The sequence below is a fragment of the Takifugu rubripes genome, unplaced genomic scaffold (assembly GCF_901000725.2).
Source record: "Takifugu rubripes unplaced genomic scaffold, fTakRub1.2, whole genome shotgun sequence".
NCBI classification, from domain to species: domain Eukaryota; kingdom Metazoa; phylum Chordata; class Actinopteri; order Tetraodontiformes; family Tetraodontidae; genus Takifugu; species Takifugu rubripes.
Genome location: NW_021821599.1, coordinates 12,792 through 34,969, shown reverse-complemented (window position 1 = coordinate 34,969; position 22,178 = coordinate 12,792). Strand labels below are relative to the sequence as shown.

Genomic DNA, 22,178 nt, shown 5'->3' with positions numbered 1-22,178 from the left:
AAAAGTAAAGCGGGTACATTGTTTACCCGGTTTGACCGACCATTAGTGCATAAACCCTAAAGTATAAATTCCTACATGTCCTCTGAGAAAGTATAATACAGGGATATTGATTGCTGACTTTATTTCTGCCTCACAAGTACAGCTCTTTAAAAATATTAAATTTCAGAAACTACTGGAAGTCAACCCATGTTGTCTAATAATACAGGAAATATAAATATATAGTATTAAATACTCTTAAACAAAATAAAATAGATGGTGGATTTGATGCCCTGAATTGAAACACATGCATTAGCTCTTTACTGTCAGATCCGTATGTGCTTCAGCGATATTCAGGTCCTAAACTAGTTGTAGAACGAAAAGATCAGATTAACAGTTTGAGCAGACAAGTGACAAAGAGAAGTAGAAAATTTATTGCAGTATTTGTTCCACTGAAAGGGTATGATCCCCTTTCCTCTTATTACTGGGGTGACCTAATACAACAAAATCTACATTTACAAAATATCCTGCTGCAATAGGCCACATATACTGCATGCGTAGTTTGAAATAGAATAAATTATATCCAGAGGACTCTGCCATTGTACAGCATGGACAAATAAAAGTGAACAAAATAAAAATTCTTATTTTTTCTGTTTCTTCAAATATCTAAAGGCTAAAAGGAAAAACCATCAGGGTGCTAGTAGTATAATAAACTCCAAAAACACTTTAATAAGAACATCAAAAAGACTAATTTCCAACATTCACTTAAGGTTTTATTCTTTTTACAACTTTTTTGTCTTCAGAGATATAAACATTTTAGTTTTGTTGTGTTAAACTATGATACAGTGGGAGTAGAAATGAGCAACTAGAATCTGCTGCACAACAGCGAAGGAGCTCCCACAACAATGTTGACAAAACATTTCCCTCCAGGTCTCTTTTCTGATAGCCTTTTTAAGGGATAATTTGGGTGAATTATTCCTTTAATGCCTCCTGGATTACATCCTCTTGTACACAAATTCTGAGCAGTTCCTCTAATATAAGAAGTCTTATGTTGTGTGTTGTTTTCATTTTTGCAAGAATAATCAATGTAAAACAATGTAGTGTCAAATATCCTTGCTCTCTTGTTTTCTTACAAAAATTGGGGAGAGGAGGGTAGGAATCCAGTGAAGTTTGGCTGTGTTGTTGGAGGTGGCATGTTGAGGAGGAGGAGTAAGAGTGGGGAAAGGAGGACTTCTGATAAAGTAAAAAAAAAAAAAAACTCCACACAGGAGGCATTAGCTAGCCCCTCCTTCCCGAGCTGCATACAGTGAGCGTAAAGTCTGTACTACTTTGTTGCTGAGTTTGTGGTTGCTGGTCAAGGCAATCTTCTTGTAAATGATGTCCGACTCCTTAATAGTGTCCACCCAAGGCACCAGTTTGCGGCCATCGCGTTTCTTGGCCTCGGCCCAGGGCCCCGAGTAGGAGCCCGCCATCCAGTGGATGCTGTATCCACTGCTGGTCTTCTGGATAACTCGAGCTATTTGCGGCCGATCCTTGTACTTGGGGCAGCACAGCGCAATGACGTCCATGGCCTCCACTGTCTCACTCATTCGGCCGGGGTCCAAGGAGTCGCCCGCTCGCCTTGACTTTCGAGACGACTGCACAGACAACAGAAATATCAAAGTTTTAAAAAATAAAAATAAAAAATAAAAAAACAACTATATAATTGTGCATGTGTGTATTTCCAGACAGGAAAATTAAGACTGAAAGCATCTCACCCCTGGGGTCCTTTCATCGCCGTCACTGTCATCATCATCAGTCTCTGGTCCTGCCTGATTGCGCGGACTGGGTCCCAACAAAGGGCCAGAACCCCCCAGGAGAGCGTTTATGGCTTTGTTCTGATATTCGCACTAACAGATGCTTCTCCCTCTTCATCTTCTTCGTCCGGGTCAAGATGTTCCATCAGAACCTTGAACTGTGTGAAGAGGAAGAAGAAGAAACAAACAAACAATGAGATAGGAATGGGGGACAGCAAACAAGATTCTGTCAAAACACCTTAAAAATCTGTATTTCTTTCTATTTATGCTACTTAAACATATCAAGTCTATACAATCCCACAATTTTGGTTGAAAATGTGTAAAGCAGACATCAGAAGTAAAGCAAAGTTTGATGCAGATGCACAACTTACATCTAGGTATTGTCTGACTATATGCCTCTTGACATCATTTGTCAGAGAGGCATGAGCCATGTTGTTGGCGATGAAGTCGAGGGTTTGTCGAGGGTAAAAGTGAACGGTGTTTTTTCTGTTCACTGCCTTATCGTACACCTTGGCTGATTCTGTCGGAGAGTACTTCTGAATTTTACTGCAGGGAGAGAAATGGGTGAGCTACAGGAGTCTAAAGGTACAAAAATGTGATCATTGTGAAGACTTTACCTGTCAGAGAATCCATACTGGTTCTTTAGATGCTGTTTGAGCACCAGTAGCAAAAGGATACCCTGAACTGCATTAGCAAAGTCTAATAGACCCATGGGGTTGTCTGGGAGGAGGCTCATTACTTTATCCACATCGTCCACATTCAGATCATCCAGATCTGACTCAGAGTCCGAGCTGTTTGCAGCAAGTTTTTTGGCCTTTTTAGGCCGCCGTACCACATCGTTATTGTCACTGTCATCATCGGTGTTGCTGTTTGCTTCATCATCTGTCCTAAAGAATCGCAGTTCATCCTCTCCTCATCTCTGCCATCCAGAGTGTTCTTCCACTCTTTTTTCACCTTGCGTCTCGGCTCTTTTAGCAGAAACTGAAGAGAAAAAGACATTCATGTGTCTTTTTTCCCCCTTTTTAACAGTCTCAAGTTGGAGACTAACCATGCAAGTTGAAATCAAAGTCGTTATCATACCTCTCTGAAGGTTTGCAAGAGGTTGCTGCCAGAAACAGAAAGGGTGATGTCTATATGGTGCATAATGAAGAGAGGCTCCTCTTGGCTCTGGTATGGAAACAGGCAAGGTTGTCTGCTATAAACAACAGCATGTTTACCTCCGTTTTTCTGAAAGAAAGAAAGATTCTTTGTTGTCACATGTTGGGGAAAAGCTGAGGCAACTATAACCGGTTGCTTAAAGGATTACACACTCCTCATATTGTATACAGGCTGTAAAACAGATCATCAGGCAGCATAACAGCCCCCCCTGTGTGTCTAAACCTCATGGTGTATTGTGACTGCGCACTATTAGAATATTAATTATACTTTGAATAAGCAAACCAGTCAGTTTTGATAAAATGAAGGAAAATAATAAACAAAATCACCCTTTCAGTCCAGCTTTGATTTTCTAATAACTGAAAGCATTACTAACATCAGAAGAAACGTAGCTATCCTTGCTGCCAACCGTTACTTTGAACACAATGTGGAAAATAAACTCAAAACAAGAAAAAAAGGGTTTCACTTGGCGCACTGTTAACGAAGGAGTTATTTCATTTTTAGCCAGGAGATATTTACAGAGAAGGATAAATAGTGACTCACAGCGCTGTCATCAAAAAGGTTCAGCAGTGAGATGAGGAAAGCCCGCCGGTGCTGTCGGTTCCCTCTGATCATAGTGAAGAGGTGGGAACAGAGAGCTGAGTGGGTCTCATCCTGCCGGAAACCTCTTATGATGGTCTTACGAGACAAATTTGATGGCCTGCTGCAAACTGTACGACATCTTCATCCCAGCAACCGCCTTCATCTGCATAAGAGTATAGTGGAGAATAGAACCCGACACTATCATAAAAATGCTTCCCATTATTTTGAAATATAAAATAAATAAAATCAGCGAAACATCAATTCACAAAAGTCTGACTCACATGGATGAATCCTGTGTATTTCTTGTCAATCTCCACCAGCTGCTGGTCAGCTTTGTTCCTCATGCTAGGCTCTGGGTCTGTTCCCATGGCAATGAGGTAGGGTACACACTGCACAGAAGGCACCATCAGGATTCATGTTAAGAATACTTCTCAGAGAGTTTATACACCATGTGCAGGTTTTCGTTAATGATAGCAGGATGTTAGAATTTACTTGAAGTCAATGTACCTGTACAGGATGGATGAGACCCTGGTTGAGCGTGAGAGCAATGACGTTGAGAGCAAAGTGCCGTACGCTGGACTGACTGTGAAAAAATGCCTCCAACACCTGTTTTAGATACAGCTGCATGATGGAGCTGCTCATCCCTGATGAGATGTCTCCCATTTCCTTCAGATCCTCCTGCTTGGACAGCTTTTTCCCTGCAAGGAGACAAGTGCTGCTTAATCATTCTTCAAACATGTCAGGATTTTATACCAACAAGCTCAACCCAAACACACACGCTCTACCATCAACAACAACGAAAATATTTACACTCTCTGTCTGCCTCCTGCATCCGTGTGTCCTCCTCCTGAAGATATGTCTGGAGGTTTTTGAGGATCTGGATTTTGAGGTTGATGGAGGAGGAGCTCTCAGCCAAAATACCGTTGTACAAAGTCTTGACCTCTTGTGCAAACATCTGGCTGGGATGCATGATCACAAGGAAGCCTAAAAGAGATACGGCAAAAAAAACATCAGAAAACAGCCTTTCAGTTCTTTTTATCAATGGCTCAGTTACACCACATTCCACACATTCAATCTGAGGAGACACGTTTGCACATTAAATATAAAATCTATGCTAGTTAAAATTAATATAAAGTATAAAATGTGTTCTTGCCTAGGCCAATGATAGCTTTGGTCTTTACTTCCTCATCTTCATGTTTGGTGAAGTACAGCAACAGTTCCAAGACTTTGTCCTTGATCACAACCTGTAAAAGATACATACAGATTTCACTGGAAGGGAATAGTTTTCCGTCTATGGACAAAAAACTGTTTTGAAATTGTCCCTTTTCCTTCCTGGATACAAGTTCAACAGCTGCCATTATTGATGCAAATTGTACTACAACTGACTGAGCTAACAGAATACAAAGGAAATCACCAGTCACAACATTTGTTGCAGTGATAACCCCACTACATGACTTTTCATAGTCTTAATTTGAAAAAAAATATCAAAAATATCATTGATGAAATAATCCTACCTTGTTACTGCCCTTGAACTCCTCCAGATCAAAATCAAAATGACGGGCCAGAGCACCCACGGTGAAGAGCGATCGGAGTAGGAAAGGCTTGTTCGCTACCAACGTTGTGCTGTTAGGATCTTCATGATGCTGTAGCTTCAGCTTGTTAAGTGCACCTGAAAAAAAAAACATTATTTCTTTGCACACTACCAAACTCTACCCCAAACCTATAGTACACAAGTATTCTATACATTTGTTGTGATCAAACGCAGCAACTTTTCAAGCTCTTTCAAGGGTCATTTTCAAATCTTTCCAGCGCTTTCCTGCTGGGGTGAAATGCATATCTACAGAAAACACTTGCACAGAGCGATGGTAGCTCAGCCCGTTGGGAACTGGACTGAGAAACAGAGGGTTATTGGTTCGAGCCCCAGTGCAGACAAAACATGGAAGATGTTGTGGTAGTAGGGGAAGGTTCCAGGACACCTTCAGAGCACTGCTGAGGTACCTTTGAGCAAGGTAGCGAGCCCAGAAATTCTCATGTAGGGCCCTGCGATGAACTTACAACTCATTACGGGGTGGATCCTGGCTTTGCCCATTGTGTACCCTCCCCAAGCCCCCGAGAGGGATAAAGCAGTTAAGAAGATGAGAAACAGTTGGGATTTCTAAAACTAACATTATGCTAAATAATAGCAAAACATATCATTCCAGCACTTCTTAGACCTTGGAAACACACTGAAAATGGAGCATTTTTAGGAATTTCAAGCACTGATGGCAACCATATTTTAATTAGATTTGAATGATATCTCACCATAAAATCTGTTGAAGCAAGCCCACACAAATTTGTAGTTGTGAGTAACTTTATTGACAACAGCTCCCAGACAGCTGACACAATGCTGCACCACCTGCATAAACAAATGATAAAATTTCACAACCTGAACAATACTCTCTTGTGATGAACCTTCGTGTGAGACAAACTTTTATTTACCGTCATTCCATATTGATGATAAGCTTCATGAGTCTTCCTCAATTGGTGGCAAGGAAAGTTTCACTGGGGTGCTCCATCAGAGGAAACCACCAGCTCCAAGATCTTTGCCACATTACAGATGACCATGAAGTCATTGGCAGTCTGAGAAGGAAACCCACAGTAACCACGATTAAAATTTGGTTGCATGTGGCAATAAAACGCTAGCTAAAAACTAACAATAATAGACAGGGAAATTATTTCAAATCATGCAATTGTATTTTCTTCAAGTTTAGAAAAGGAATGTTATAGCAACAGAACTTACATTACACTTTGTAGTCAGGTAGGGTTGCATGGTCATGGCATGTTTGACCATCAGCTGGGCCCTGATCTTGCTGAACAAGTACAAGGTGGTGATACATGCCACCAAACCGTGTTGAGTTCACACCTTTACTTTCTACAATGAGAAGAAAAACAAATTTCAAAATAAATAAAATGCTAATACTCCATCAAACTAGGTTTTTAATTGAAATGATTTTGTTGAAAAGGACCTAATCACATGTTGCCATTGGCCAAGCGTATTGCAGTAAAAGAGCAATTATGTTACCTGCAAGAGACTCCTCGTACTTCAGGATGTGTTCAACCAGATTGTCAACAAGCTGCACACAGGCTTTTTTTGGCTGGTTTGTATGACGCGTCTTCTTTCAGACTTCAGAAGCTAAAGCAAGCAAGACAGTGTTCAATTAACAATACACAATTAATTCAATTTCCTTTAGGTAAAAATCACAACACACAAATACAATCCTTACATTCTGAAAGAAGCTGCTCAAACCAGTCATAGCCAGTGTCCCGACAAGCTGCAACCTTAGAGATACAAAGATGCAAGATTGAAAATACAACAGCTACACAGGCAGAACATGGAAAACTGTGTTGGCCTTTACACACACACATGAAACAAACACCAAAACAAACACAATTCAAACCTACCACATCAGTGATGTTGAGGATCTTTCGAGTCATGGTCTCTTTGTCATGGGCTGGAGTTGGTGTAAACCACAACTTCTGGAATGTCTCATTGACTAGTTTCTGTAAGATATAGGTTTATGCGTCTTTGGTTTTGGGGTATTGTATAAAAATAAATGCATTTAATATCACCATTACAGAATAGAATTAAGAGGAAAACAGAGGTAATTACATACCTTTATACCTTCCTCATCATTGACCCTGCGAATCATCTTCACACACATCTCAGTAATTTTACTGAATGCTGGCTGTTCCAGGCAAATGTCTCTGAGGATTTTGATCACCCGTTTCCTGACGCTGATACCAGTGTCCTATATCAAAGATAAAATAAAACTTTGAAAAAGGTCCACCAACCAAGACACCAAAAACAGAAATTCCTTTATTTGGAAAACTAGTCTGCGTGAGGTGCAATGACAACTGTCCACCAATAGATGGCACTTCAAGCCCACAAAGAGAATGAACTTTTCATGAACCCTTGTCAACATTTCCATGACAACAGCACAACAATTTCCAATGCAGCCTGTTTCCAGTGCTGAGCACAAGAGGTACAATGCTACCAAGTAGATCTTCATTTCATTCATTACTGTTTTGCACCGTTATATTTTCTTGCTGCAATTAATCTTCCTATTAAATTTAATCAGGCAAGGAAAAATCAAACACCAAACAAGCATAATTTAAAGTAACTTTAAGCATCTATTTACTATGCAACAAACCCCCAAGGGAGAAAGATTTTTTTTTTTTTTTTTAAATAACCACAAAAGTCATGAGTGAAGCCATCACATTCGGAGCTTCCGACATATAAGGTCTTGCAGGCAAATCACCAAATCCAATTATGGCTGAAGACCACGAGGGCCACTCTAGTCATAATTTTCCTGTGGGTCACCAAAGTATGAGTAAGTTGCATAATTCAAATGACCCTCAAGGTTTTGTAAATAATCTCCATATATGTTTGCATGAAAACAGTTGCTGGACACAACATAAGTGCGGCTTTATGGCAAAAGTATTGCGAGACATCTGATGGCATCTTACCAGTATCCTTTCTATGAGCATGTCATAAATACTGCTCAGTAAGTTTTGAGGTCTGCTGAGAACAAATCTGCCCCAATAAATCCACAGCTGCCTCTCTCACGCTAGTAGAATTGTCCATCAAACGTCCATGGACACCCCGCTGCATGTCCGACTGAAGGATGGAGAAATAACTGGTTAGAACATATTCATTAATAACTGCATTCATAACTAAATAAGATGCAGATTTTAAAAGGGACATGCAAAGCAGTGAGGATAAGGACTTGGCTTGAGACCAAAATTATTGTACAGTTGAGGCATGGCAAATTCAAAGTCTTCATGAGCACAATCCTGACATACCCTCGCCCAGTATGCTGGGGTCCACAGCGACAACCTCAGACAGACATTTCATGGCTTTCGTCCCCTAACAGCAATGGCACTTTCCCCAAGGACACGCAAGATCTGTCAAGGCAATATACACTTTTTATTCCCAAAAAGGATACAGCAAACCACCCATTATATTTCCTGGAATACTCAAATTTTGTTTTATTTTGTCTGATAGCTGAGCCTCACTCAAAAAGAAAAAAAAGATGTTGTTGTAACGTCACTCTTACCTGTGTTAAATAAATATCAAAGCTCTGGGCGGAACGCCTCATGGAGGCCAAATAACGCACAATCAGACAGGAGTCTTCATAATCCACAGTGTCAGAGTTCATTCTGGAGAAAAGGGCAATAACATGCTGTTATTGGAACACACAGTCACAAAACCAACAGAAGTCTCTACCAAACAAAGAGAGGGCCAGCAAAACACTTAAAACTACAGCTTTAATTCAAACTCTTACTTCAGTGTGGCAAAATGAGCTGGTGTGGTTTTGATGATGTTGCGCAGGAATTTCTTGCGCTTTTCAGCACGCTGCATGATTTCACCGGTGGTCTCAATCTCTTTCGCATGTTGTGGTCCGTCTGAAGAGTCGTCATCTTTCTGATTCTGGTTACGCATGGACTTTTCAGCCTCTGTGGTGGTGTCGCGGAACCACTGAGCAATGTAGAACTTCCTGGCAAACTGAAATAAAATCTCAGTGTAAGATTAACAGGAATTATTTCTCCCAAGGAAGCAAAGTTATGGGTCAAACAGTAATGCTTACATTTGGATACAACAAAGCAGAATGTGTCGCCTGTGCAGCTTTAAATCCTACTTTAATTACCGGTAGTAAGCCAAGGTCAATGGGACAACAGGAAGATACTTGTAAAAACACCCACCACCAATGACGCATCTGTATCAGCACTATCTTCCAATAATCCAGTAGAGCCTTCTGGAGCTGCTGGGTCTCATCATTGCCTGGAGACTAAAGACACAAAAAAAAATAAATCAGAAAGATAAGAAAATACTCACAACAGTCACAAATTGTACATTAGAATGCACGTTCAACAAAGAACAGAAGTTACATTTTCGGTACTTTACTTTCTTATAAACATCAATATGAACAAGAAAGAAATAACGCTACGGATATTCTACCTGTTGCAGGATACGGTCAATTGATCTCTGGTCCATTTTACTGGTGACTGCATCCTTCCGCAGGCGTGCAGCCACTGTGCCCAAGTAATCTAGAGACGCCACTCTCAGAGCCATCTCTGTCTGCTTGTTACTGAACTGGTGAACCTGATGAGAGCAGAAAGGCAAATGCATGGAGTAAAATGTTTCAAATGAGTCAAAGAGTTTGCCAAATTGGTATCTTTTAATTCAACAAGGATTTCATACTAACCAGTAGTCTACCAAGCAGACTGAGCAGAAGCTCTGCAGCAGGCCACTCAGGTTTGTTAACTGTTGATAGCAAGTCCTGGACAAAGTTCTCAAACAATGGCCGGTAATCTTCTTCTCCCTGCTTACTGCCACATCTGTGGAAGGTGGGAGGGAGATAGGTGAGTGAGTGACAAGCGAAAAAGTTAATAAAAGTGAAATAAAAAGCAAGGCCCAAAAAGATAAGGATTAGAAGAGAGCAAAAACAGCAAAAAAAAAAAAAAAGAGTGAAAACACTCTCTCAAATTTCCCTATTTTGTTTTTTGCAGTAAAGTCAGAGACCATCCGTAGTGCTTTCATTAATATTTCTACCAAGCCCCACATCTGTCCACATTTCCTTACAAAGAACTCCAAAAAATGCTTCTGAATTCTTTGGGACTAGAGAACAGAACATGCTGCTTACTTTTTGAGGAAGACCGAAAGGAAGTTTTGTGCTGTTCTCATGGCCGTCTCATACGAGTTGGTTATCAACACATCTTGGTCAACCTGAAAGAAATGGCCTCATTAGGAATGTATCGTACCACACATATAACATTGGCTTGGCTTCTGTGGCACCAAGTAGCCGTTTTTTATCCCGACCTTGTCACATTCTTCAAACATGTCCCTATCATTAGGAAGATGTACAACACACTGGATCAGCTGCAGCACCAGAGCAGTCACCATCTGTATGTACAGGGGCTCTCCTTCCTCATCTGAGCTATTCAGCCTAAAAGGTCAAAGTAGGTGGGACATTCCATTAAAATAATGGATGCAGTCAATTACAGAGGACACAGTTACATTGCCGAGTCTTTTTCAATACCACAACTTAGTTATATAACAATTCAAGTAAAAACAAGTCTTTAATAACCTAATAAAGAGCAAAGTTCTTAATATATGTTCCAAACCCAGTATATTTATGCATGAAGCAGGGTGCATTCAGTTTTAATTAGATTCAGAATATACAGTGCTACAGTAAATTGGGTTTTACTGCCCCTAAGGGATAAATAAAGTGACATGTATTGAAGATTTTGTGTGACTGGCTATATGATAGTAAAATAACAATACCACCAAGCATTTAAAGCAAAACAGCATACCTGAAATTCCTGAGGGAGCGTTTGCTTGTTGGTAGCCTGGCCAATGATGTAAAGATCTCTTCTAAGATCAGCTGCCGGTGCTTCTCATACCGAGAGAACACCTGAGGATAAAAAACAATTATTAACTTGTAGAAAAGCAAAGCTGTATGCACAAGTGTTACAAGCGTGAATGTCTACAGAAATCAGAGGAGTTTCTGCTCCAGGAGTACCAACCAGTGTATGAGACAGTGGAAAAACAAAACAAACTTACAGCTGTAACGAGTTTGATGGCACACAGCTGAAGTTCACTGACATTCTCACAAAGAAATGGAGTGATACCCATAGAAGAAACCTGGAAAGGAAAGTTAATCCCAAAATGTAAGAAATTGGTGCAGCTAACATATCCGATTTTTTCAGTTTTGAAATTGTTACCTGGAGGATGGTGGTGTCTGTGAGCAGCTGAATCTCTAGGAGCTCAGAGATGTTGCTCACAATATCACACACTTTGTTGTACAACATGACAATCACGCGTTGTTTGTGCGTGGAGCATTTTGCACGCTTCGCCTTGGAACTCAACAAACCACCTGGTGTAAAATAAAAACACATGTTAACACCATGGAATGGTGATCCATCACATGGAATAATTAGTGTGGAATCATTCATTAAAAACATGGATGTCTTTTAAACAATTTACACAGAGATATCACTAAATTTAAGCATCCAAAGATTTCACATTTCCTGATTTTTGTTCAGCTTTCTTTGATTTTTGTATTTTCACGAGTGAATATTCTCTAGCTGTTTCCCCCTTTCGTAAGCCATTTTTTTTGCCTGTGCAGTAAATTGTTATAAAAATTGACTGGTTTAATAATACAATCTGTACAAGAAGTTCCAGTCCAGCAAAATCTGCCCATTAGCAAATATTGTGTAGCACAACAAATATAACTATGATGTTCCCATAATGAAAAGAAGGAAAGAAGTCTTCTCCTTACCTCCATGTGGGTCAACCCTGTAGACAGGGTCATACTGCGGATAGAGTGTGTTCTGTAGGTGGAATTTGGTAAATTGTAACACTCTCTCTATCACATCTTCAATGTAGACAGCCTTTGGCATGTGAGCTGAGGTCATGATATTCAGAGCTGTCAGGCAAGCATCTGCTGATTTCGTGACTCTCTCCATTATCAGGTCCCTCCAAAGTTTCTCCTCATCTTCAACATCATGGTCCTGTGGAACAGACAGTCAATATTTTTATTTTGTATATAAAGGTCACATTAACGGATTCAAAAGGAATCTAGAACACAGAAGAGACAAAGAAGCTCACATGGTTCATCATGGTTGAGAGCTTAGACCCGTCTTGGATGTTCTTCTCCAAAATGTTCAGTAACTTCACAAGTTTGTCTGAAGAAATCTACAACAACAAAAAAAAAACATGAGTGGTCTGAAACACGATTACATCAGCACATGAAATGAAAATAAAGGAGACAATACCCGGCCAGTTATGTTCATAGCCTTATCTTGGCAGACTCACTACCCAGTTCGCTCAACTGGTGTTTCCCAAGCAGCAATTCCTGAGGTATCTCATCATCATCAGCTGTTGGAAAACATCAATCATCAGCATCAATCTACTGTAAATTGATGTAAATGTAAAGGTTGACTGACTTAGATTTCAAAGCTGGCCACTGCGTCAATCAAATTCACTAATATTTACCCATGGTAGTGAAATCAACATCTTCCAGGTTCTCCAGTATGTTGTCAATGCTGGTCAAGAACCTCTTGAATGTGGAAGAGTCCATCAGCTCCTCCTGTGTCAGCTTAGGTTCATACACTTTCCGTTTCTTCTGCTTTTCCTTCAACTTCAATTTTCTGGCAACTGCATGAAAAATTATTTTGGTGGTGTGTATTTTTACACGCCGATATCCATCTCAAACAAATGTTTTATATCTATTGCAACCATTCCCAATTCCAGGGTTTTAATTAGTCGTTTATTTTTTGTATTTTCTATGCTACTTTCCAGACAATTGTGTTTAAAATTTCTGAAAACGTAGCCCCTAACAGTGTAAATATAACACCTTCGCTTATGCTGGGGGGTGGTGGCGAATCCTCCTCCGATGAGTCTCTGTATCGACTTCCGGAGCCTCGCCGACTGTCCCGTTGCCCACTTTTTCGGTGTTCCCCGGAACCACGGCGCTCCCTTTCTTCAAATTCCCAGGCCCTGTCTTTGTCTCGACGCTGTTTCTTCCTTGCGCCTGTGGAGATTAAGGTAAAAAAACAAAAACAGCAAAGTAGTGCAATACATCAAAGATCCAATAGGAGCACACACGTTAGATGTGTCCATTTTGTTTGGCTTACTCTCTCCATTTGGATCAAAATCATCGTCTGAGCTCTCCTCGGCATATTTGGGCTTCTCATTTATAGTGCTTCTTTTTCTTTTGTTCATCTTTACTCTTTCACACAGGGGCATGGTTGACTCAATCTCAGCTAGCAGTTCTGGAGGAAGCTCATTCCAAACTGCAGGGTCCATGCCTCCTAAAGGTTTGACATTTATATACATTTTCAAATGTTTAATTCTTGAATAGAACCAAATTAGGAAAACAGAAAAGGGTGAAGAATCTTTGAAGTTATCTATCTAAATGAGTACCGGTAAAATCCATGTGTTACCTTTACTGGATTTGCCCGAGGAGATCCGGTTCTTTCCAGACTTGCTGTGCCTGATGATCCTCTGGATCTGGTCTATAGAAAGTTTTTTCACAAGAACAACAGGCTTCGGCCTTTTCTCAAAGTCCTGCATCAAGCCTAGTCTCTCCAGTTTTACTTTGGGCTGCACCCACAACTGACCTTCAGCTGGACCGCTTCCGTCCCTATCACGTTTGATCTGCAGGATAAGAAGTCAAAGTAAGTGACAGAGTTGGGAACCCTCTCCAAGATGACTAATTTTAAGCTAAAACTTTTCACACTTATGAAAGGCTGATTTTTAGACATAAAAGACAAACTTTCGTGAAAACACAATGAATAAAAGTATGTGGGTAAATCAAAGTGTAAAAAGTGAAAACAGAAATCTGATAAGTGAATTGGATGTTAGTTCTCATTGTAGGTCCAATTACAAAGCTCAGAAGTGTAACAACACTGCAGTGCTCATACGCAGCAGATGCCTTTTCCAACAGAGTTACAGACCTGGTTTATGTTTTATCAGCTCACGACACAGTTTGCTCACCTATCTAATGTCCTTAACAGGACTGTGCAAATAAGAAAAGAGCAAATACAAATACTTGTCAACACATCATTCGAATGTCTACACCAAGAAAAGACACCAGAATAAGCGGTGGATCATGGATGGACAGATGGATGAACAGATGGATGGATGGATAGACAAGTATAATAAATGCAGCAGGCCGTAACTGGTAAACGTAAACTGAACATCAGCACCACAAACTGGAAGCACAGTGTGGAATTTCAGACCTTTTCTCCCAGGCCATGCCACACAAGCAGAGCTAATTTTAGAGTTTTACTTAAATATGAACTCCAACACTCTGCTATTCTTAACTGACTGATATAAACTCCTTAACCAGAACCAGACCAATTTACACAAATGTCCAACAGAATGAGCTCATGTTAGCCATCATGCCTTCCACTATATTATCGCACTATGATCAAACTCAACCGCCCAAGCAGTTTTCCATCTCCTTGAAGATCTTTATCTAGTTTATTCAAGGTACAACACGTCAACAACCTCAATTAAAGAAAAACTAAATTTAGTTCAACTGGTACAGTTCCCTTGCTGGTATACTTTATGACTGAGAAGGTACCAACCATCATGGCGATGACCAACATTTTAAACTTGAAAAAGCCCATACCACATGCTACCGTTATGTGTGATGTGGCAGTTTCCATCAGAGCTGCATCTCTGCTCACAGCACTGAAGCAATTTAAACAAACTATAAATCAAACTTCTCACATTTTGACAAACGGCAGAATTTTTCTCACCACACTTGCTTTTAAAAAAGATTACATTTCCTAATTCATGACCAATGCAGGAGTAAAAAAATGTTTAAAAATAACAGTAATTGGTGTGATTTGTTTTGGTAGATCGCAGGCAGTGATAGCTGAATGATTGTTAGATGGGTGGATATTTGTTTTGGTCAGCCCAGATCACCTTAGGGATCTGGAAGTTCTTCAGTGCACCACTATGGCCTCCCAGGAGATGAACGGGAAACGAATCTGTGAGTTTAGCACCAGAGGTAGAAGATGCAGGTTTGGAGCCATCTTGTCTAGTGCTGCTCCGACCAGGATCTCCAGTAGAAGAAGCCCGGTAACCAGATTTATCACCTCGGCCACGAGAGTCAGGGGAGCGCCGGAAACGACCGCCGGTCTCGCTACGATGCCTCCTATCTCTGTCAGATCTCTCTCCCTGTCTCGTCCGTGTTCCGCTCGGTTTGATGACTTTGGCATGTCTCCCGTCTGTCGGAGGACTTCTCATCGTGTCGATGCTTTGATGGGTCACGACCCTCTCTCCTGCTGTCATGTTTATCAACCCTGTTCTTGATGACTTCTGGTCGATCGTCTGGTTTCAACCGCAAAGCCGTATCAAAACCCTCCACTGCCGCTGGCCCACTAGGCTCTTCGGGCCAGCGCTGGGCTTCAAGGGCTGGGACAGGCGCAGCCAGACAGGGGTCAAGTAGGCCGTCAACTCGGCCTGCCTGCTGGAGGTCGATGCTCACCATGAGAGGAGGGCGACTGGCACCATTGCCAGCTGCGGTGGCCTCTTGTGGGGTTAGTTTGCCAGCATTTCCCCCTCCTGTTGATCCACTGCCTGGGGCACCTGTAGGTCCTCCTGGTCCCCCAGTGCCAGTCTCATGGGGGAAGGAGTCCTGTTTTCTCTTCTTTAGGGGTTTGTCTAAAAAAAAAAAAAAAGAAAAAAACCACAACATTCATGAGGCTAAATATAAAACACACTAAAACAATAAAGTAAAAAACATAAAATATGATTGACACACCTTTATCCTGCACCTCCTTTGAGCATTTCTCACTTGCAGCTTCACGTTCTTTCAATTTCAGCAAGGGCATCCAGCTCTGCCTCATCATAAGGAGAACTTGGAGGATGGAGACCAGCTACAATGCCTGCTTGCTGAGAGATTTGTTGCTGTTGCAGACGGGCTGCAAGGTTTTGCTGGAGAACAGGGACCTGCTGAAAGCCCAGTTCTGAATCCATACTGTCAGCAGTCTGATCCATGCCTGGCACAACGTCACCTATGACAAAATAAATGAAAGTCTTGTACTGTGTTGAGCTTTAAGATGAACGCTGGTTTCTATTAGAATTAGAACCGAAGAAAACAAAAATACGCAACTGAAGTAAAATCTGTACAGACCTGCAGAATCCGACTCATTTGACTTGACCCGCGACAGCTTGAGCGTTAGTTTCGTAGAGTCCTTGTTTGGGGAGCTCACAATGTCGTACATGTCCTTCTCCTCTTTTACAGCTGGGATTTTCTTCCTTTGCTGCAACTGCTGTTTCTGGTCGAGTCCACCTTCCCTCGCTGAGGGCACATATGGAGGAGGTGACAGAATCAGAGGCGGCCGAGAGCCTACTGTGAAGAAAACACACCAAAATATAAGATTCACTAGATGTTAAGGAGCATCGGAAGAAAATGCATAAAAAAGAAAAAGCTCATAAAAACGTGCCAACTGTTTGGATTTTCAAACCAAATGGATAAATATTTGCTGCGTTCACCACTGATTTAATTCAATTCTCACGCACATTCCAATCAAGTGAGTTTCTGAATGACTGCTATACAAAGCACGTATACGTACACAGCCACTAAAGTACGTACGTTTTGGTGTTCCATCACTTCCTGCTGGTGAGCAGCCGGACTGTGGAGACCTCAGAGCGAAAGAAGGATTCCTCATTGCAGAGTCACCCTCCTGAGCAAGTCGGGCATAAGGTTAAGGTTCGGCTTGAACAGAAGTTGTATATAATTGTATGGAATACATTTTGCACACGTTTTCATCTGGGAGTAAACTCACATCTTTGATATTGAACTGTAGACTGTGAGTCATACCTCATTACTCAGCCGATGAACAATGTTCATGTAGTCCTCAGTGCCGTGTCTGTCGGAGAGGTGGTTGGAAGCACCAGCCAGGACCCGATACTTTCCCCTCGTGAATGTTTCGTATGCCTCCAGGAACCATGGGACTTGTCACAGACACTGCGAGGTAAAACCAAAATCAAACTAATTTAAACTAACAGACAGCGAGTTTGGAACTATTGATTGTTCCATATTTCTTTTCTCTTTATTGCTGCATCAGGTTTGGTATGGACACAATTTATCCATTTGCCGTTGCACCACTGAGGATCCAGTCTTTATAGTTTATACTGGACTGTTAAAACACCACATGGAAACATGAGACTATCCACAAGTATAATGATAGCAAAATGATAGCCTAGCATAACATCCACCTGAAAACAAAAAGCAAGCTTAAATTTAAGCTCACTCTATTGAGATTTCTTTGAATATTAACAATGTTTGGTCTTTGATACACACATCTATAAACATGGTGCCAACAAATCTAATCTCCAGAATATAATAACATGATTTTAACTGCAATAAAGCAATTGGTCGACAAAGCAAACATTTGTCCTATAACAGAGTAACAAGAAACATCAATCTATGAGGTTTAGGCAGCAGGCATGCTCCATGATAACTTCTAAATCATATAGGTTGTATACAGTTATTACATGCCCACACTTCTATAAGGACATCCTACCTTGTTGTATCTGTTGGTGTTGGTTGTAGCTAGGTGGCTGCTGGTGGGGAAAGGGCTGTATGTACCCAGTAGCAGGGCTCTGTGGAGTGTAGGGGCTGGGTACTGGACTGTTCTGCTGGCCCATATACCGACTACTGGAACCCGTCTGTGGTGACACAAACCGGCTGGATAAAGGAGAGAAGAGAGCCAGAGTGAGAACGCAGAGAAGGTACACATATCTGAGTAATCTGATACAAGAAGATGAACGCTACACAAGCATGGTGTTTATCAGTCCTGAAAATCGTCATATTAATATTCCATATTTTCATCAAAATAATATTAAAAGGCATCTGAAAAACTGTTATGATGAAAACAAAGTGGGGAGTGAATACCAAGCAGCAGTCGTCCGTGACCGTCTGTTTTCCCACATTCTTTGTGCTTTATAGTTTACTGAAGCTTGTTTATGACAGAAATGGTAATTAATATACATCCATATATGCTAACTACATCTTAGCCTTAGCCTACATTTTCCCCGTTTATTCAGACATCAGTTTTCTCTGAATTTGCCTCGAAAGTTACACGGATGCAGGAAATGGTTCTCAAAAGAGCAGCCTAGCCTCAGATATAACGATACATTATCTACCAATTAAAAACAGGAAGCAGCCGACGAACAACACTTGCATACTAATGTCTTAGCCATCTAGTGCAGTCAGGCCTTACCTTGGTGGGTTGGGAGAAATTGCAGATGCCTGGTAGTTTCCAGACTGAGCGGGGCTGTGCATGGAGTTCTGGGTGATCTTGTATGGCGGCACCATTTGCTGTTGCAACACGTCTGTTAACGGTGAAAACAGCATGTTTGTTTATTACAATGAAGACGACGCATCAATATGAAGGCAACGATGAAGGGCAGAATCAAGCGTCTTTACTTTTCTCCCTGAAAATGCCAGGGTTCCTGGCCAGCAAGGTCTGCAGCAGCACCGGAGCGTCTCCCTCTGGCTCATCGCTGCCCAGGTTGTCCTTCAGCTCTCTGTAAATTTGAGGAAATTGAGACAATCGTATCCGTTGCATGCAAAAAAATCCTTGCGCAGTTTTGTTGTCCTACACTCACATGTGCTCTGTGGAGACCTGGTTGAGGCTATGGGCTAACTGGGATGCCAGATTCTCATCTCGACAACCCAAGAGGCAGGAAACGTCCTCTGCGATCCTCCCATTGTATAAGAGGCTCTTAGTGGTGGTGGCGGGGAGAGGAGAGGGGAGGGGCAGCTGGTTCAACACTGAGGAAAGAGGTGAGGGAACAGTCAAGAGGGAGAAGAGAAAGACAGCGCCAGAAGGAAGAGATAAAACACAGTCAAAAGGTTTAAAGTAGAGCCGGAAGGTGGCGGCGACCACTCACAGTCTGTAAGGCTAGCGATCCCAGCGAGAGTGGTGATGGGAACATGAGGCATATCCCCATTCATGCTGAAGGTGAGGGTGGGGGAGTGTGCTGATACACAGGCAGATCAGGGGGTCGATGGACACCCGTCCTCACATCTCCTGACACCTGAGAGAGAAATGAGAAACCAAACACGACCTGAGTGACTGAAGACTACTGCACCTCCAAATTAACCTTTTTTTTTAAATTCAACATACTACCCTAAAGGTTTAAACTACACTACACTAGTGGACAACACAATGGCGTGTCCAAAATGAGGGTCATTTGTGCGTTTGCCCCATGGATTAATCTAAATTTTATGCTTCTGATGGTGGGGGAAACTAGAGCCCCTGGAGAAAGCCCACACAGACTCAGAGAGCACATACCAACTCAACACAGAAGGCCTGTTGTAACTGAGGATCAAACCCACAACCTTCACGACAATAGGTCGAACCACGGTGCCACCGTGCTGCACCCTCAAGATCATATTAACTTGTAGTTGAACAGACTGGATCATCTCTAAATATGTTGTCTGTATTTAAGACATCTCCCTCCCATCTAGAAAGGCACGTAGCTAATACCTGTGCAGAAGGGCAACACAGGGTCTTTAACGCTACACACTTAACACAACGCTACACGCTAATGTAACCAGCTTTACGCACAAACAACCCTCAACAAGTTAAAACACGTGTTGCTGTCTCCATGTGTGGACTCATGCACAACAAGTGGACAAATGTCAAGGTTTTTCCCCACGAAAGCTGCTGTACATGAGACAAATAAAATGCTCATGCTCACAATATCACATTCTACATGTTTATTTTAACAGGTAAATAAGTGAGGTGTGGAAGTGGAAGGAATACTAATTCTCTCAATAAACAGTGCTGGTGGCGATATATATGAGAGAAGCAGACATGACAGTCTGGACCATCTTTAATACCATACGGATTCGTGTTATCTGCACAATTTAGAGTGCAGAGAACATGAATCTGTCTCAATAAATGGCATAACAAGCAACACACAAAGCTTCAACCCAAGAGAAATGACAGCTGACTTTTACCTTTTTGTAGAATTCTGTGCAGTCTCGGGCGGACTCACTGACATTTCAGAGAAAAAGCTCTACTCCTTATATCTGTCAAATAGAAATAAAAAAAACCAGGGATGAGCATCAGGGTGGGGAAAAATAAAAGGAATCACACAGTAGTTACACTTTGGTACGAGTCTTATTAGAAAATCTGAGAAGCAAAAGACACTTGCACGACTGGAAAAAGCTCTACTCAGCATTACTAACCCTAAGTTAATGCATTCATTTAATGGCTTTAGGAGGAAATGCAACATTTGCTTCACAACTTCTCAACTCTTCCGCCGCACAAATCTGGAAATGAGCAGCTCTGTGTGCACCACTCGGATCAACCCCACACTTTCGCCATGTAAACATTAGCTTTAGCTGTAGCGTGGACGCAATTTATCCGTGTTCTTCCGGACGCAGGGCTCGGCTGACAGCTGTGAGACTGACAGGCAGGAGGCAGCACAAAGGAACAGATGCACTGTGATGGTGGCGGCAGGAATGGGGGGCCGCGTCCTCCACCGCGGCTTGCAGGCGGGCTGCACGCACGCTCGGAGCAAACACGCTGCGCGTCGCGGTGGACGAGGTGCAAAACACGCGTGTGGATGTGGCCGTGACCAACTCCGAGGATAGTAATCGCGCATCGCTTGCACGCATTCAGCCGTCATTCAAAACATTCCCCGAAACAGAAGCGCAGCCGCAGCCGATGTTCACTCAGCCGAGCTCGAAACTCCAGCAAAGTCAAACACAGCGAAGGGAATCCGACAGCACAAATAACGATGACCCAAACAACTTGGATGCAAGGATCAATTTCAGTGTTTATCCTAGTTGGCTCAATTGCGGACTGCAAGCCCGCTACATGTGAATACAACTAACAACATTTGCAATTGACTTTGCACAGACGAGAAGTTCGGCTCGATTTTTTCACGCCAGGAGTGAAGCTGTTTACACTTAGGATAGCGGCTAATATTAATTACGCTACCCACTAACAATCGCCAACAACAATAGTCGTGTTTTAAAATCTAGCCAGTGGCGCTAACTAGCTATGCGTGTTGTTGGTTAGCTCCTGTCGCTACTCCCCGTTCAAATAAAAGAGACGGCTATTCAAGAAGACGGAGACGCGCTGACGATTTATACGCGTTAAACAAATGTTCCAAGAGCTCTGGGAAATGCTTTGGGCCGGTGTAAGTGGATGTAACGTTTAATGCTGTGGAAGCGACACTAATTCCGTGGCAACGGCCCAAACCTCGGGCTCGACAAATGACATCCAGTTAAGGCCGTGCGCCTTTGGTGGAGCAAAAACACACCTAGCTAGCCTGGCTGGCTAGTTCGCTAGCTTCCGTTACCTCCCGGGCAACGATTAACGACGTCGTAGGTGGTCTTGCATATGAGAAATTATCAACTGCATTATTAATACCCACAATGTAAAAATTTTTCTGTAAAAACGCAGCTGGGTGATTATATTTACCTTCGGATGTTGCGTTCAAAGGGAGGGGAATGTTTTAGCCTGGTTTGGGTCTGTGTCCGTATCTCTAGCTCCCCCTTTCTTCTCTTTCGCAGCTCCTCCAGAAGGAACTCGATTGGCTTGCCAGCTAGCTGGTGAGCTAGCTTGCTAGCTATCAACAATAATCCGGGTCGGACTGATTCGTTCTTCTTCCGTCACTCAAAGGTGAATGTTTTAGCGTACATTCATGGGGAAACATCCGTTCCTCTGAGTTTTAGTCGGTCTGCGCCGACATAAACACTGCGTATAGCAAATTTCGTCAATAAACGAGAAATATGACGATTTTTGCGATCAAGAGGCTCTCCTCTCGTAGAACAAAATGCCGACCGGAAGTTCTGTCGTCTGACTGACCAAAGATCTCAGGAGTGACTCCCCCCACCGGCGCCAAACAAAATGCCATGTCGCCTTTCACCCCGCGCCGCCAGGGGGCGCTGCAGCACAAGGCCACAGTGTGCTGTCAACCTCATGACAATCACGCCACCGATCATACTGTGGTACATAACAATTGATTAAATACTGCACTTATTGGGAGCAAAATGATGACAGCTTATGAATGTGTTGTTGCACAGAGAAACAAGGAACTAATCATTTATTAGCTATGAATGAATCATTGTTTCTATTCAG

General features: G+C 42.1%; 1 pseudogene across 1 annotated transcript; it reads right to left on the bottom strand.

Moving 5' to 3' along the window:
• Positions 1 to 680: 680 nt before the first annotated feature.
• On the bottom strand, positions 681 to 21,912 carry LOC115248171 (nipped-B-like protein A; annotated as a pseudogene). Its single transcript, XR_003887150.1, has 50 exons — positions 21,519 to 21,912; positions 20,045 to 20,116; positions 18,970 to 19,116; positions 18,685 to 18,850; positions 18,503 to 18,603; positions 18,297 to 18,408; positions 17,598 to 17,761; positions 16,892 to 17,038; positions 16,664 to 16,754; positions 16,202 to 16,420; positions 15,830 to 16,082; positions 15,277 to 15,729; positions 14,989 to 15,239; positions 13,497 to 13,710; positions 13,188 to 13,364; positions 12,908 to 13,084; positions 12,547 to 12,708; positions 12,327 to 12,429; positions 12,160 to 12,246; positions 11,831 to 12,062; positions 11,274 to 11,425; positions 11,113 to 11,193; positions 10,863 to 10,963; positions 10,369 to 10,495; positions 10,193 to 10,275; positions 9,755 to 9,887; positions 9,508 to 9,651; positions 9,252 to 9,337; positions 8,834 to 9,054; positions 8,606 to 8,708; positions 8,348 to 8,453; positions 8,016 to 8,185; positions 7,163 to 7,297; positions 6,951 to 7,049; positions 6,773 to 6,827; positions 6,571 to 6,664; positions 6,289 to 6,420; positions 5,988 to 6,128; positions 5,811 to 5,904; positions 5,024 to 5,178; positions 4,663 to 4,753; positions 4,320 to 4,493; positions 4,017 to 4,207; positions 3,791 to 3,898; positions 3,472 to 3,672; positions 2,853 to 2,999; positions 2,390 to 2,679; positions 2,144 to 2,318; positions 1,734 to 1,930; positions 681 to 1,613 (listed from the first exon to the last, which is right to left on the bottom strand). The product of XR_003887150.1 is annotated as a nipped-B-like protein A (transcript).
• Positions 21,913 to 22,178: the final 266 nt, after the last annotated feature.